General features: G+C 37.6%; 1 protein-coding gene across 1 annotated transcript in view; it reads left to right on the forward strand.

Annotated features, from left to right (window-relative positions):
• The window catches only part of PRKCI (protein kinase C iota), a 73,043-nt gene that overhangs the window by 19,185 nt on the left and 36,024 nt on the right, over positions 1 to 17,834 (forward strand). The window lies entirely within an intron of this gene.

Below are 17,834 nucleotides of genomic sequence, written 5' to 3' on the forward strand. Positions count from 1 at the left end.
TATATATACTAGTTTTGTATTATGACTTTCTCTTAATTGTAATGTGAATGGAATTTCATTTTAAGGAATGTCATAATATTTAGCTCAATATTTGGGACATTTCTGTGTTTTCTGATGTGAAAAGCACTGGAAAGATATCCCAACTCCAAGCTATAGATAAACTCAAACGCATTGTCATTTTCTAAAGACATTTTTTATTTGATTTTATTTATTTATTTTTAAATGCTTATTTATTTTTGAGAGAGAGCATGGGAAAAAGAGGGGAAGAGAGAGGGAGACAGAGGATCAGAAGCAGGCTCTGTGCTGACAGCAGAAAGCCTGATGTGGGGCTTGAACTCATGAACTGAGAGATCATGACCTGAGCTGAAGTCAGACTGCTTAACCGACTGAGTCACCCAGGTAACCCAAGACATTTTTTTAAAAAAGGTTTTTAAAAAATTTTTTTTAATGTTTATTTATTTTTTATTTTTTTCTTTTCTTTATTTATTTTTTAAAATTTACATCCAAATTAGTTAGCATATAGTGCAACAATGATTTCAGGAGTAGATTCCTTAGTGCCCCTTACCCATTTAGCCCATCCCCCCTCCCACAACCCCTCTAGTAACCCTCAGTTTGTTCTCCGTATTTATGAGTCTCTTCTGTTTTGTCCCCCTCCCTGTTTTTATATTATTTTTGTTTCCCTTCCCTTATGTTCATCTGTTTTGTCTCTTAAAGTCCTCATATGAGTGACGTCATATGATTTTTGTCTTTCTCTGACTAATTTCACTTAGTATAACACCCTCCAGTTCCATCCACGTAGCTGCAAATGGCAAGATTTCATTCTTTTTGATTGCCGAGTCATACTCCATTGTATATATATATATACACCACATCTTCTTTATCCATTCATCCATCGATGGACATTTGGGCTCTTTCTATACTTTGGCTATTGTTGATAGTGCTGCTGTAAACATTGGGGTACATGTGTCCTTTCTAAATAGCACACCTGTATCCCTTGGATAAATGCCTGGTAGTGTAATTGCTGGGTCGTAGGGTAGTTCTATTTTTAGTTTTTTGAGGAACCTCCATACTGTTTTCCAGAGTGGCTGCACCAGCTTACATTCCCAGTGTTTATTTTATTTTTGAGAGAGAGAGAGAGAGAGAGACTGTGAACAGGAGAGGGGCAGAGAGAGAGGGAGACACGGAACCCAAAGCAGCCTCCAGGCCCTGATCTGTCAGCATGAGCCCAACGCAGGGCTCGAACTCGTGAACCATGAGATCATGACCTGAGCTGAAGTTTAATGCTTAAACCACTGGTGCCCCTAAAACAGTTTTATTTATTTAATTGCTGTACTCAGCGTGGGGCTCGAACTCATGACCCCGAGATGAAGAGTCACACATTCCTCAGACTGAGCCAGGTAGACACCCCTTTAAAGACCTTTTTAAAAGTTTTTCTAAAGTAATTCATGTACTTACGTTGGACAAGGTTTCATTTCAACGTGCATGAAATTACATCATTACCTTTTTTTTTTTTTTTTTTTGAGAGAGAGAGAGATAGAGAGTGTGTGAGAGGGGGAAGGGCAGAGGAAGAGAAAGAGAGAATCTTTAGCAGGTTCCATGCCCAGGAAGGAGCCTGATGTGGAGCTCTATGACCATGAGATCATGACCTGAGTGGAAATCAACCAAGAATCGGATACTTAACCAACTGAGACACTCAGGTGCCCACCATCATTACCTTTTTAAGCACTGTATAATATTCCATATTGTAGATATTTCATGGTTTATTTAACCCTTTATGATGGATATTTGGACTATTTCCAATGTTTTTGCTACCATAAGACAATACATAATGCACATCTTTATATGTAATTTTGTGCTGTTGTATGGGAGTCTCTCTGTAGCCAATTCATAGAATATGCCCTTCATAAATTTTGGTAGCTAGTGACAATTTGCTATCAAAAAAGGTTTGAACCAGTATATGGCACAGCTACATTGAATGAGAGCATCTCTTCACTGATGCCCTTGCCACCTCAGATATTATGAGTTTAACTTTTTTTCTTGGAATCTGATCAGTGAAATACTAGCTTGGTCTTTTAAATTCTGTATTATTCAAGGGTAAGACTGAATATCTTTATTCAACCACTTTAATCTTTAAATAAAGAAATATTTATTAATAATTGTATATTAATAGCCATATATTATATAATAATAATTAAATATTAAATTTAATCTTTAAATCTTGTTGATTCTAAATGGTGTGGATATCTCACAGTGTATCTTCAGGCTGAAAATGAGACTATATAATTTAGAATTTAGCATAGTACATACAATATAGTTAGCATCAATAGTTTGATCATTATCATGAGCTAATGTTATTCTCATTTTTTTAAAGTAAGCTCTATACTCAGTGTGGGGCTTGAACTCACAACCCCGAGATCAAGAGCCTCATGCTCCACCAACTGAACAGCCCCAGTGTTATTCTCAATTTTAATTCTGTGCTGATCACTTCATGCCATTTACTTGCCACTTAGGGTTTTTTCAGTTGGTGGTTTTCAAATTCGTGCACATAGGAATCACATATAATGCATTTTATTAAAAGAAATTGATTTAGAGATAAACCATTAAAATTTTTTTTATTGTACTCTTATACTTTGTAATGTCTTTACCTGGGCAGCTCTGTTCCCAGATTGTTACACGGCTGTCTCTTTCCTGTCATTCAGGTTACTCAAATGTCCTGTCTCCAAGAAGCCTTTCACTTCTATTCACTTTGTATCTTATTTATATGGTAGAATGTAAGCTCCACGAGAACAGAGTTCTTGTCTTTGCCATGGAGCTCCAAAGCCTAGAGCAGTATGGTACACTCAAAAAGCATTTGCGAATTGTACAGAAGGCTAATAGCAAGCCTTCCCACAGTGTAGTTTTATGTTTGTTATTAGAGATTTAAGCATGGGGCGTTGTGGTTTATTCTATTTTTTCCTAACATAAAAGCATCTTTTAATTAACAGGTGCACATAGTAAATTAAATTAATTATCTGATGAAACAGTCTTATCCTTTTATAATGCAATTCAAAGTTCTTTCTCTCTAAATAGCTGTTAAGTGTCCTAATTTTCTGGGGAAAACTACAAAACTATAGCCCCATCCAAGTAAAAGGTTAAACTTTCTATTAAGGTGTGTTGATTCCCATGTGATCCTTCTTACCCTGGTTAATCGTGATACCAGTCTTTTCTTAATTTTAGGTATATAGAACCAGTAGTAATTATTTTTAAGCTCCTTGCAATTATTTTTCAGTTGTAATTGTGTTGCCTTTATTTTTAGCCATATAAGCATGGGGGTTTGCTTATCTGTAGAAAAAATTCTCTCTAGAATCACTGGAAGACAGGACTATAATTTCTCTGGTTTATGAGAAACACTTTCTAGAAGCTAATCTTTTAATTGTGGGATTTTATATTAGGGCGAGTAATGATCATAAGCTTGCTTCATTTCTTTAAGTAGATTTATGACAACTGTTCTTTTTCCTTGTGTTTAAAACCAGTTTTAATGGTTTGTTTTGATGTGCCTGTGGGAAAACTGGTTTGCTTAATCTAACTAAACATTTTAGAATGAATAGTAATTTTGTAACAATTGTACCTCCCTTCTCATGTGGGGAAAGAATATGGGGCAGAGAATGATAAATGACTTTATAGTTCATCATATTTTAATTGAGACTGTTTTTCCATAAGGATGTGCTTTAAAAAATTTTTTTTATTGTTTATTTATTTTTGAGAAAGAGAGAGCAACTAGGGGAGGGGCAGAGAGAGAGGGGGAGAGAGGGAGACACAGAATTCGAAGCAGGCTCCAGGCCCTCAGCTGTCAGCACAGAGCCTGACGCGGGGCTTGAACTCACGAAACGTGAGATCATGACCTGAGTCGAAGTCGAACGCTTAACCGACTGAGCCACCCAGGCACCCCAAATATTAAGTATTTTCTACATTTCTTTCTTTCTTAAGTTTATTTATTTATTTTGAGAGACAGAACGTGCTTGTGCACTTGTGTGAGGCAAGGTGGGCGGAGGGGCAGAGAGGGAGAGAGAATCCCAAACAGGCCTTGCAACTGCAGAGCCTGATGAGGGCTTGAACTCACAAACCATGAGATCGTGACCTCTGTCCCTCTCCCCGACTTGTGCTTTCTCTCTCTCAAAATAAGTAAGTAAGTAAGTAAGTAAGTAAGTAAATAAATAAATAAATAAAAAATAGTGCATGTTAACAAAAATATTGATTTGAAGGAAAAAAATGTCTCTGTGGATCCTCAGATCCCCCTAATAGCCGCTATAAGCAAATTGATGATCTTTTCATGTGAATGTACAACTAGAAGGTATAGGGTAACACTTTTTTTCTTTCTTACAAGTAGCCAAATAGTGTACAAGCTGCTATTTAACCCCACTTTTTCCTTTAACATCTTGTGGATATCTTTCTGTATCAGTGTATGTAGATTTATATAACGTTTATACAATGTGACTGTACATAACTTTTTTTATCATCACATTCAAGAAATTTGATACTGACATATTATTTAACATATGGTCCATATTTAATTTTTTTAATATCCTTTTTCAGTTTCTTTTTCATTTTTCTAGGACTTTTTCCCCCTGGATATAATCAATATTGATGTAGTGTTTTTGGCTCTCATGTTTCTTTGGTTTCTTTCTTTTTAAAATTTTTATTTAGTTTATTTTTTAATTTACATCCACGTTAGTTAGCATATAGTGCAACAATGATTTCAATAATGGATTCCTTAATGTCCCTTACCCATTTAGCCCATCCCCACTCCCACAACCCCTCCAGTAACCCTCTGTTTGTTCTTCATATTTAAGATACTCTTATGTTTTTGTCCCTCTCCCTGTTTTTATATTATTTTTGCTTCCCTTCCCTTATGTTCATCTGTTTTGTGTCTTAAAGTCCTCATATGAGTGAAGTCATATGATATTTCATATGATATTTGTCTTTCTCTGATGGACTAATTTCGCTTAACATATACCCTCTAGTTCCATCCACATAGTTGCTAATGGCAAGATTGCATTCTTTTTGATTGCCAAGTAATACTCCATTGCATTACATCTTCTTTATCCATTCATCTTTATCTTCTTTATCCATTCATCCATCTTCTTTATCCATTCATCCATTGATAGACATTTGGGTTCTTTCCATACTTTGGCTATTGTTGATCGTGCTGCTATAAATATTGGGGTGCATGTGCCCCTTTGAAACAGCTTACCTGTATCCCTTGGATAAACATCAGTAGTGCAATTGCTGGGCTGTAAGGTAGTTCTATTTTTAATTTTTTTGAGGAACCTCAATAGTGTTTTCCAGAGTGGCTGCACCAGTTTGCATTCCCAGTGTGGTTGTGCATAATTTATTTAATCAATCCTCCTTTGATGGATATTTGAATTATTTGTAGTGTATAAAAAATATTAGTGCAGAGAATATCTTTGTGCATATGTTTTTTGGGCACCTGCACTATATTATTTATAGGGTGAATTGCCTAGAACTGACGTCTAAAAATATTGTACCTTTTGTTATGTTTTTCAGCAATAGCATATGTAAGTTATTTACAGCCTGTAAAAGACTCTGTGAGGGAAAAAATAGATGATTTGCAGAGAGTGGGAGAGGATATAATTTGGATGTAGTTCTTTGGTTTTTTTGTTAAAATTTTTTTTAATGTTTATTTTTGAGAGAGAGACAGAGTATGAGTGGGGTAGGAGCAGAGAGAGAGAGGGAGACACAGAATCTGAAGCAGGCTCTAGGCTCTGAACTGTCAGCACAGAGCCCGATGCAAGGCCTGTACTCAAGAACCGTGAGATCATGACCTGAGCTGAAGTCAGACGCTTGCCTACTGAGCCACCCAGGCACCCCGAATGTAGTTCTTTAATTCATGTTACTGTTGGGTTCAGTAGGTGAGATTCATGGAAATTTGAAATGCAGGTAAACATTCTTTGACATAAAGAGTATACGTGGAGTGTTTCTGAATCTGCAAGGTTAAACGATTAAATCTGATGTGTTCATAGGGTGGACAATTGAATGTCAAGATGTAACAAAACCATACTTAGGATGGAAGGAAACATTTCATATGATATTTTACAAACATCTTTTAAAAATTTTTTTAATGTTTATTTCTTGAGAGAGAGACAGAGAGAGACAGAGTGCAAGTAGGGAAGGGGCAGAGAGAGAGGGAAACAGAATCTGAAATAGGCTCCAAGCTTTGAGCCTTCAGCACAGAGCCCAGTGAGGGGCTCAAACCCACAACCCAGGAGATCATGACCTAAGCTGAAGTTGGATGCTCAACTGACTGAGCCACCCACGCACCCTGATATTTTCCAAACATCCCTCATCTGATTTTCTTTTAGCCGGTGTGTTAGGAGCTTCATACTTTTTCTCTACCACCCCAGATTGTATATTGACACTGTATATTAAGTGGCAAACATGTCAGAAGGAACAGTGAGGAGAAAACTTTCTGACTGAATGTATGTTCAGTGTGATGTCAGTTACCTAGGTAGCAGTATTATGGATCCAAACCTGAAAATAAAAAAATGAAAATTGACATCAATGAGAAAAAAATCTACATACTCCTTGAGCAGATCTTGCCTTGTAATTGGTATTTTCCTTTCGCTTAGAGAACTTCTTTTAACATTTCCTATAGTAGAGGTTTGCTTTTGATTTATTCTTTCCTCTTTTTCATGTCTTTATTTTCACCTTTAAAAAATGGTTTTATTGAGGCATAACTGACACACAATAAATTGTACACGTTAATATTAAAAGTGTACAATTTGATGAGTTTTGACACCCAGGAAACCATCACCACAAGTGAGATGGAGACCATATCCGTTACCCCCAAGTGTTTCTGTATGCTTCGCAGTTCCTCACTCCTACCCATCCATCCCAAGCAACTACTGATTTGTTGGCTGTCACTGTTGATTAGTTTGCATTTTCTAGAGTTTTATAGGAATGGAATCATACAGTATGTACTCTTTTTTTGTGGGGGCGGGGACTGGTCTGGCTTCTTTCATTTGGCAAAATTATTGATAGTGTGTATTGTGTGTATCAGTAGTTCATTTCTTTTTATTGCTGAGTGGTATTCCATTATGTGGATCTACCACAGTTTATTTATGTGTTCCTCTGTTGATGGACATTGAGGTTGTTTCCAGTCTGGGGCTATTATGAATAAAACTTCTTGGCAATCATGTATAAGTCTTTGTATAGATATATTTTCTTTTCTCATGGGCATACGTCTAGAATTGGAATGAATGGCTGGATTATATGGTCTATAAATACCATTTTTTTTAAATAAAGTAGGAAAAGAAATATTTGAAAAAGAGATGAAGTGAGGTATTGTACCTCAGGCAGATTCTCGGGCTGATGATTTTTAGAGACGAGTTTACATGGAAGTTGAGGGTCTGGAAATTGATAGTTTTTTTTCTTCTTTCTTTCTTTCTTTCTTTCTTTCTTTCTTTCTTTCTTTCTTTCTTTCTTTTCTTTCTTTCTTTCTTTCGAGAGCATGTGCACATGCAGGGGAGAGGCAGAGAGAGAGAATTCCAAGCACGCTCTGGGCTTCTGCCCAGAGCCCGATGCAGGACTTGATCCCACAAACCACGAGATCATGACCTGGGCTGAAATCAAGAGTCGGACCCTTAACCGGCTGAACCACCCAGGTGTCCCTGTGAATTGATACCTTTTAAAAACTGTCTCTGCCTGGTCATCATTGGAAAGTCTTCCTACGCTCCCAGGGGTAGAGTACTCCACACAGAAGACAGCTAGATGACTTAGAGAAGTACTCAAGTATTTCTTTTAGTTCTGGCCTCTGCCCCAGCTCTGTGCTTTAGGTGTTCTGCCTGGTAAATTCTGGCTGCTGCCACTTATATAGCAGGCTGTATGGATGCCTGACAGGCAGAGGGATCAAATGGGGACCCACATAGGAGAAATCCCTTGCAGTGGTAGGATGGAGATGAGTTAAAAGGTGAGACAAGCAAGAGTGGCCGTATGAGCCTGATAAGGCACCAGGACTCCCAAACTTGTGCTTTGTTCTATGGCGAGGTCTGGCCTTCTTGTTGGCATGTCCATCTCTGATTACATTGTCTTCCTTCCCTTTCTAAGGGACAACTACTACCATAGGTTAAGTTTATAATCAAACTTTTCTCACCCATATCCCTTCATCCCCAGGGAACCACTAATATGCCTTCTGTCACTATTCTATATATATAAATAACAAAGTAGTGCTTTTATGTGCTATTCAATTAATATAAATGGCATTATTCTGAAGCACATGTTCTGAAACTGCCTTTTTTCGCTGGGCATTGTCTTGTCTCTATGCACATTATTCATGCGCATAGAGAACTAGTGTACTTCTTTTTTTTTAATTCTTTTTTTATTGTGGTAAAATATACCTAACATAAAATTTTAACCTTTTTTTAAGTGTACAACTCAGTGATCTTAAGCATATTCATAATTTTATGTAAACATCCCCACCACCCTCTTCCAGAATTTTTTTTTTATCATCCCAAACAAACTCTATACCTATTAACTCCCCCCACTTTCCCCCTCCTCACATGCCTTTCTTATACTTTCTGTCTCTATAAATTTGCCTTTCTGTTCCTATGAATTTCTACTATGAATTTGTCTTTGGGTCACCTTTGTTTTTGAAAGATAGTTTTGCTGAGCAAATAATTCCAGGTTAGCAAATTTGTTTTTGCATTTTGTGCACCGTCTTCTAGCTTGTATTGTCTCTGATGCAAATCTGTGGTCAGTGGCCTTTGTTTTCTATGTAATGTGTCTCTTGGGCTGCCTTTAAGATTTTTCTCTTTATTGTTGGTTTTAAGCAGTTTGATAACGACGGGCCTTAGTTCACTTTTATTCATGTTTTGTGTCTTAAGATTTATTGAGCTTCTTGGATCCATGGGTTTTTATGGTTTTCATCAAATTTGGAAACATTTTGGCCATTAGCTTTTCAAATTTTTTTTCTGTCACCACATCCCTTTAGGGGACTGTGGTTAACATGAATATTAGGCCTCTTAAGGTGTCATAAAGCTCACTAATGTTCTGTTCTTTTTTTTTTTTTTTTTTCCCAGTCTTTTTCTCTGCATTTCATTTTGGGTAGTTTTATTGCTTGTATTTAAGTTCACCAGTTTTTTCTTCTGCAATGTGTAATCTGCCATTAATCCATCTAGTATAGTTTTCATTTCAGACGTTATAGCTTTTATTTCTAAATGTTCAGCTTGGGCCTTTTAAAATATCTTCCATCTTTACTTAACATGCCCAATACCTCCAGCTTCTTGAGCATATATTGGATATAATTATACTAACTTTCAGTAACCATTTCTATGAATTTCTTTCATCTGTCAATTCAGGGTTAATTTCGGTTGATGGATGTTTCTCCTGTTGTAGGTCATATTTTCCTGCTTCTTCACATGCCTGGGTATATTTTATTGGATCCTAGACAATGTGACTTTTGCATCATTGGGTATTGGATATATTTGTAGTTTTATAAATATTTTTGAGTTTTGTTCAGGTATACATTTAAGTGACAGCCGATCCTTTGTTGCTTATTTCCAGTATCTTGAACCATTTTTTTTCACTTGTTTTGTATAGTTTTTTTTGTGTTTTAGGTAGAGGGTTAAATCAGTTCTTGTTACTTCATCGTCTCCAGAAGTGGAAGTTGAAGATGGGCAGCTTGATAGGATGGCATATGCTTCTGTAACCACTGATTTCTGCCTCCTAGAAAAAAGGAAGAAACCAGAAATCCATTACTGTTGTGATTGGGCCTAATATTGAAAGGATGACCACCTAAACACTGTAACATTCTTGAAAAATTTTTGCAAATCTATATTTTAAGCAACGCAACCCTTCAAAAAATTTGAAAAGCTAATGGCCAAAATGTTTCCAAATTTGATGAAAACCATAAAAACCCACGGATCCAAGAAGCTCAATAAATCTTAAGACACAAAACCAAGAATACATGGACTTTCACAAGTGGTATGTAGTATTCTGAACCCAGTATCCAGAGGTGGAATGGCAGCCGAAAGAAGGTCCGGCGGGAACAAAATGAGTCTAAATCTATGGCAGACTCAAACATCAGGGAGAGGAGTGTTGTGATGTTATCTCAGGCAAATGTTAAGGGTGGCCAACCTTGGTTTTATGCTGTGTAGATTCTTTCAAGTGTGGGGCACTGAACTGAGTCATATGCTGAGATACCTAACATAACTATGTTTTAAATTCTGCATCTTGTCAGTTTATTTTGTAAATAATTGAACCTTGCATATTTATTAAATACTTGAGGTCCAGTGCCCTACTTTGGTTCTTTCTATAGGTGAAAAGAACATGTAGATGCATTGAAAAAAAGACTTGATCTGCTGGTTATAATATACAGATTTTATTACCTTGAAATTCATTGATCTGAGCAGATCTCATTCTGGCTGTATGCCTGTTTTAGGATATGAATATGTACTTTAGTAATAGAGTAGGCTTTCAGAAATAGCTTTTCCTCCTGTCTTTTCTTTCATGATGATTCTTCACGGAATGTTTTGTTTCTGAGTTATGTGCCCTGCTTTATCAGGCATTAAACAGTTGGCCCAAAAAGGTAATACTTGAACCACAGACATGCAGTCCAATAAAAATAAAATAGATTTGGATATACATAATATCAGTAATTAACTCCTATTTTCACACTTCCTTGTGATTATTCAGAAGTGTCGATCTCTAGGTAAATACTGCATACAGGTACTTTACATGATCTGGGTTTCAACGAACAGCAGGCAGGTATCCGTCTGGCAAAAAGACAATGTCTAGCAGAAGGAAAAGATTGATTTTTTTTTTTTTAAATTTTTTTTTTTCCAACATTTATTTATTTTTGGGACAGAGAGAGACAGAGCATGAACGGGGGAGGGGCAGAGAGAGAGGGAGACACAGAATCGGAAACAGGCTCCAGGCTCTGAGCCATCAGCCCAGAGCCTGACGCGGGGCTCGAACTCACGGACCGCGAGATCGTGACCTGGCTGAAGTCGGATGCTTAACCGACTGCACCACCCAGGCACCCCAAAGATTGATTTTTTAAAATATGGTTCTAATGATTCTTTATTTTAATTTTTAATTTTTTGTTTTCTAGAGAGAGCATGTACAAGAGTAGAAGGGACAAAGGGAGAGGGAGAGAGAATCTCAGGCAGGCTCCATGGCCAGCGCAGAGCCCAATGACGGGGCTCAGTCCCACAACCCTGAGATCGTGACCTAAGCCAAAATCAAGAGTTAGACGCCCAACTGACCGAGATGCCCAGGCACCCCTGGTTATAATGATACTTTTAACAATAGTTAATTCCATTCATGGCATTTAATCAAAATGCAATAATAAAAGTCACATGTATAATGGACCAAGCGTACTATGAGTTAACTTTAAAAATATGATCTTTAGTTTTCCCATCATCCTCACAATATAGGTAATGGCCCTCTGTAGAGAGAGATAAATATATATACACACATCTATATACATATGAATGACATACATATATTTCTTATTGTTTAAACACAATCTGAGATGAGCTTAAATGTATTTAAAATGTATTTAGTTTCCTCACCTGGGAAGTTGTAAATGAAGTGTTAATTAAATTTCAGACTCCTATCTCTAGAATTCTTTGAATATTTCATTATTTAGAATTAATTTAGTCAACTGGCTTATTTGTCTAACTGAAAGAATAATTTACACACTTATTGATGTGTGAAATTCTCATTATTTTTATACTGCTTTTTTATTTTTGGCTTACACTTAAATTTACTTCTGTAGAAACAAAAGTTTTTTTAAAGCAATGTCAAAAATGAAATGTAATTATATTGCCTTTCACTTTCATAAATGTGGCAAAATGGGAGAAATTTGCATACTAAAAAAGTGAGTCTGTGTGTTTATTTCTTTGAGGCAAGCAAAGACAGATTTTGTTTTTGGACTAGACTGTTACTTTGTTATCAGACTCACTTTTATAAAAATGCTGCAGTAAACATTTTTTTCTAAAACAGTTGCACTGAGATATAATTTATTACTTAAAGTGTATAATTCAGTGGTTTTTAGTATATTCACAGAGTTGTGCAACCATCACTGTGATCAATTTCAAAACATTTTGTCACCCAAAACATAAACCCCGTGGTCATTAACATTCACTACCTATTTCCCTCTAGGTTCTTTACCCTCCACAGCCCTTAGATCAAGGTAACTACTAATCTACTTCGTGTTTCTATACACTTGCCTAATTTAGACATGTCATATCCATACTTACTCAATTTTGATGGACATTTGGGTTTTTTTTTCACTTTTTGGCTGTTATAACTGGAGTGAACATTTGGTTTCAACTTTTTGTGTGGACATAGGTTTTCATTTCTCTTTGATACCTACCAAGACTGGAACTGCTAAGTCATCTGATAACTATGTTCCGTCTTTTAAGGAGCCCCCATTGTGTTGGCTGAGGTGGCAGCACCATTTTACATTCCCACCAGTAGCATATGAGGATTGATCCCAGTTTCTCTGCATCCTCACCAGTACTTGTTATTGTCAGTATATTGAGCGCTGATCCAAAAATGGTTGATCTGTGTAACATGGTTGGGTCATTTTGACCTCGCTGTTTTTCATCTAGCCACCTGAAGACACCTATAACACCAAGTTATAAAGTGAGCAAATGAGAGCACCGATCTTTCTTTTATGTAGATAATACTCAAACCAGAAAGTGTATTGGAAGAAAAGATTTCATCCGTAGTCACAACGTAAATTTTGTTTTTAAATCTGGGAATAAACTTTCATTTTTTTTTTTTAATGTTTATTTATTTGAACCTGAAGCAGGCTCTAGGCTCTGAGCTGCCAGCACGGACGTGGGTGTCAAACCCATGAACTGTGAGATCATGACCTAAGCCGCAGTGGGACGCTTAACCGACTGAAGGTTCAGTCTAGGAATAAACTTTATTTATTTATTTTTTTCAACGTTTATTTATTTTTGGGACAGAGAGAGACAGAGCATGAACGGGGGAGGGGCAGAGAGAGAGGGAGACACAGAATCGGAAACAGGCTCCAGGCTCTGAGCCATCAGCCCAGAGCCCGACGCGGGGCTCGAACTCACGGACCGCGAGATCGTGACCTGGCTGAAGTCAGACGCTTAACCGACTGCGCCACCCAGGCGCCCCTAGGAATAAACTTTAAAGAAATGTGTAGAAACCATATAAAGAAAACTGAAACAGAAACAACTGGATGCCATAAGCAAAACTGTGGATGAATGGGGTGAGGGAGAAGCGTCATGTAAAACGAGAGCTCCCTACAGATGAATCTGTAAAGAGCACGACCCCCCCAGAAATTTCTATATATTTTTTTTTCATTTCCTTTTTTTTTTTTTTTAACGTTTATTTATTTTTGAGACAGAGAGAGACAGCATGAACGGGGGAGGGTCAGAGAGAGGGAGACACAGAATCTGAAACAGGCTCCAGGCTCTGAGCTGTCAGCACAGAGCCCGACGCGGGGCTCGAACTCACAGACCGCAAGATCATGACCTGAGCTGAAGTCGGCCGCCCAACCGACTGAGCCACCCAGGCGCCCCACCCCCCAAAAAATTTCTAATAGGATGTTTTTAAAACTGACAATTTTATCTGGGAAAATAAACAGGAAAATTCTGGCAAAGGAGATGTAAAGAGGGAAGATTTTTCCTAATTTTGTATGTCAAAAAATACCATAATCACATATATAAGAGTAGTAACAACTGACAGAAAATGTTTGTAACATTTACAGAGGATTGTTATCTCTAATATAAATAATTAGGTCAAAAAGAAATAGATGAAAAATCTACTTAAGGGGGTCTAGATAGCTAATTCATGAATGACAAAAAAAAAATGGGGTGTCTGGGTGGCTCAATCTTTTAAGTGTCCTACTTTCCCTCAGGTCATGATCTCACTGGCTCTTTAGTTCGGGCCCATGTTGGGCTCTGTGCTAAAAGCTCAGAGCCTGGAGCCTGCTTTGGATTCTGTGTCTCCATCTTTTTCTGCCCCCTTCCCCCCTCCCCCCCACACTCACACTCTGTCTCTCTCTCTCAAAATTAAATAAACATTAAAAAAATTTATAAATGACAAAACTCAGAAATTACTAACAATTAACGAAACAAAGATTTTAAAAGAAGACATTTTCACCTGTCAGATTAGAAGATACTTAAAATTTAATGATTACTTGTAGGATCTTAGGATAGATACACTTAGTTGACTGCATTTATGATAACCTTTTTGGAGTTACTGTCATGCCAAATTTTGGAATAATTGTCAACATTTTAAATGGGCACACTTTAAACCAATCAATTATCATGAGAAGTATCATGAGAAGTTATTCAAACATAGGAAAAAATTCATTTCAAGAATATTTACTATTCACTAATAAAAAAGGACTGAAGTACTGATACATGTTACAACATGGATGAACCTTGAAAACATTCCAAGTGAACAAAGACAGACATAAAAGACCACGTATTATGTGATTCCATTTATGAAATGTCCTGAAAAGGCAAATCTTAGATACTGAAAATAGATTAGTGGTTGCCTAGGTCTGGCAGTGGGGGGGTTGGGGGGGTGGGGAATGGGGACTGACTGCTAATGGGAAAGGAGCTTTTTTGAGGAGACAATGAAAATGTTCTAAAATTGATTGTATCAAGAGTTGACAGCTCTGTGAACAGACGACCATTATACACTTCAAATAGGTAAATTGAATGCTATGTGAATTGTATCTCAATAAGATAATTATTAAAAATTAGGTTATCTTTAGGCTTTTCATAAAATGTGAAATATTATCCCCTTTAGGTAAGGCTGTTCAGAAGAGGTGGCATTTATTTGTCCTGGGTCTTGTAAGATTCACAGGATTTCAGGATTCAAATTGAAAGATGGTAGTAAGGTGTTTGTTACATAACAAATCACTTCAAAGCCTAGTAGCTTTAAAAAACCCACCACTTTATTTATTTATTTTTTTAGTGATTTTTTTTTTTTTTTTTTTTTTTTTTTGTGAGAGAGAGAGAGAAAGAAAGAGAAAGAATCTTAAGCAGGCTACATGCCCAGCATGGAGCCCGACACAGGACTGGAACCCAGGAACTGTGACATTGTTACCTAAGCAGAAATCAGGAGTCACATGCTTAACTGACTGAGCCACCAGGCGCCCCAGTCCCACCACTTTATTTTGTAATCTCTCACACTGGTCTCAGTTGACTGGCTGTGCTAGTCTCACATGAGGTCTCTCATGCAGTGGCAGTCATATGGCAGCTGGGTCTGGAGTGACATAGAGGCTCATCTGGGATACTGGCCTAGTTGGTTCTCCCTCTCTGTGTAACCTCATCACAATGAGGTGGTGTCTTGTTGATTGTCTCAATGATGAGTGATACTGAACATCTTTTCATGTGCTCATTGACCATTTCTGTATCTTCTTTGGAGAAATGGTCATTTGTTTTTTCCTTTCCTTGCTTTTGGTGTCATAGCCAAGAAATCGTTGCCAAATCCAGTGTCATAAAGCTTTCTCCCTATGTTTTCTTCCATGAGTTTTGTACTTTTCACTCTTGCATTTCAGTCTTTGATCAGGTTTGAGTTAATTTTTGTTAATGGTGTAAGATAGAAGTTCAACTTTATTCTTTTGCATACGGTCATGTTTGGATATTTTATTGTGAATTTTTGTTAGTTTTTATAGGTGTATAATGATATTGTGATCATATTAAGGAATTTTAATCTAGACTTATAAGGATTTGTTCACAATGCCATGGTGGAAGGGAATAAGTGAGTGGGTATGCAGGGGGAAGCAAAATTTGGTAACATGTTTGAAGATTTCCAAAATGAAAAGTTAAAATAGAGTTGGTAAACCAGGGGAATGGTGTTTTAGAAACCTAGATGCAGTTCTATCCTATAGATGGTTAGTAGGGAACTTTGTTAGATGCTATAGAGAGATCAATTAGAATAAAGACAGAAAAGATGCTATTGGTTTTAGCAGCTCTTTTCATGACCTTGGATATAGCAGTTTTAGTAGAGTGTTTGGACTAAAACCTGATAGCAGAATTTTGAGAAATTCATGGAGGACAGGAACATGGAGAAAGCAGGGTGGGCTCACTCTGAATATTAAGAGAAGTTATTTCTAAAATTTTTTTTAATTGTTTATTTTTGAGAGAGAGAGAGCGAGCACAAGCGGTGGGAGGGGCAGAGAGAGGGAGACACAGAATCTGAAGCAGGTTCCAGGCTCTCAGCTGTCAGCACAGAGCCTGACGCGGGGCTCGAATTCCTGAGCCACAAGATCATGACCTGAGCTGAAGTCGGATGCTTAACTGACTGAGTCAGCAGGCACCTCAAGAAAAGTTACTTCCAGAGGTGCCTGGGTGGCTCAGTCGGTTAAGCATCTGAGTCTTGATTTCGGCACAGTCATGATCTCACAGGCTGTGAGATGGAGTCCTGCGTCAGACTCTGTGCTGACAATGCAGAGCCTGCTTGGGATTCTCCCCCTCTCTCTGTCCCTCTCCTGCTTGCGTGCGCATGTGCTCGCTCTCTCGCTCTCTGGCTTTCGCTCTCTCAAAATAAATAAATTTTAAAAAGTTGTTTCTAATAAATCTAAAATATTGTAAACCCGTGATTTAAAAAGTACAAAAGAAAAGTAAGAAGTCAAAGATCAAAAGCCCTACTCTATATTTTTCCCCTTCTTCTCACCCACCCCCTCCAGTTTCACTCTAGGGTTTGCTCTTGAGGGTGTGGCTACAATGGAATGGCAACCCGAGTGTGAGGGAGATTGTTGAGAGGGAGACTCAAACATGCCTGTGCCTGAGAAGAGCTAGTGGAAGGAAGGAAAGAAAAAATGCAAATGGAACTGAAAGGGCTAATGGGATAAGGCCCAGAGGAAGGTAAAAGGAAGAGATTCAGTAAGGGAATCGCCAAGTTGGAGAAAGGTACAGAGGCATTCATTTCTTTGAGACTGGAGGAAAGGAGATGGCTTCATTTTTCTCTCGTGAGTAATAGACATAGTTCTCTACTGAGAGTGACTGAGGTTTGGATAGGGCCGGTGGCATCTTGTGTGTGGGAACATTTGGTGTGACCACAGGAATGAGCAGAAGCATTGCAGTGTGGAGGACCCAGCTCGGGCCCCAACTGGGATCTAATTACTTTTTCATTGAGGAATGCCATCATTCAGGGAGATGTGCCATCTCAGTCTTTGCCAGGGTGACTCAGTTCTTTGGCTGGTTGACTAGGAAGGTGTTTCTTCCTTAGTCTTTCTGTGTGTCCATTTACTAAAATGATGCGTTTACATTTAAAAGCAGCTCAGATTGGACTGCTGTTCAGTCCAGAGTACTTCTTAGTAGCTGTGCTTCCTTTCTGTGAGCCTCTTGAGCAGGCTCTCAGGTGAAGGAAAAATTTGGCAGAATGATTATATGGCGACCTCTAACCGACCATATTGTGGCAGTGAAACCACTTTCACTTCCTCCTCTAGAGAGATAGGTAACAGAAGACTTGTCCCTGGCAGTTAGTCATACTGTAGTGACAATCCAAATGTGGTCGGGGTAGATTGTGTTTGCTATATTTTGCATATACTTTATATGTTATTGAGAATTAAATGGCTTATATGTATCAAATTTGGTATCTATGAATTTCATGTAATATTTTTGGGAAATAGAAATGGAAGTTATGTAGCTAATTTAGAGAATAGAATTGGCTAAAATTTTAAGTATCTAAAGACTTGTCCATGTCAAATATTACTTTATGTATATATGTAATTGTTTTTCCTCAAGATTTTATGTAATGGAAATTATGTTTTTGCTCAAGATTTTATGTAATGGAAATTGTTTACTAAACATCACATTTTAGAGGATTTAAAA

The sequence above is a fragment of the Herpailurus yagouaroundi genome, unplaced genomic scaffold, assembly GCF_014898765.1.
Source record: "Herpailurus yagouaroundi ecotype Mexico unplaced genomic scaffold, PumYag 159, whole genome shotgun sequence".
In the NCBI taxonomy this organism is placed as follows: Eukaryota; Metazoa; Chordata; class Mammalia; order Carnivora; family Felidae; genus Herpailurus; species Herpailurus yagouaroundi.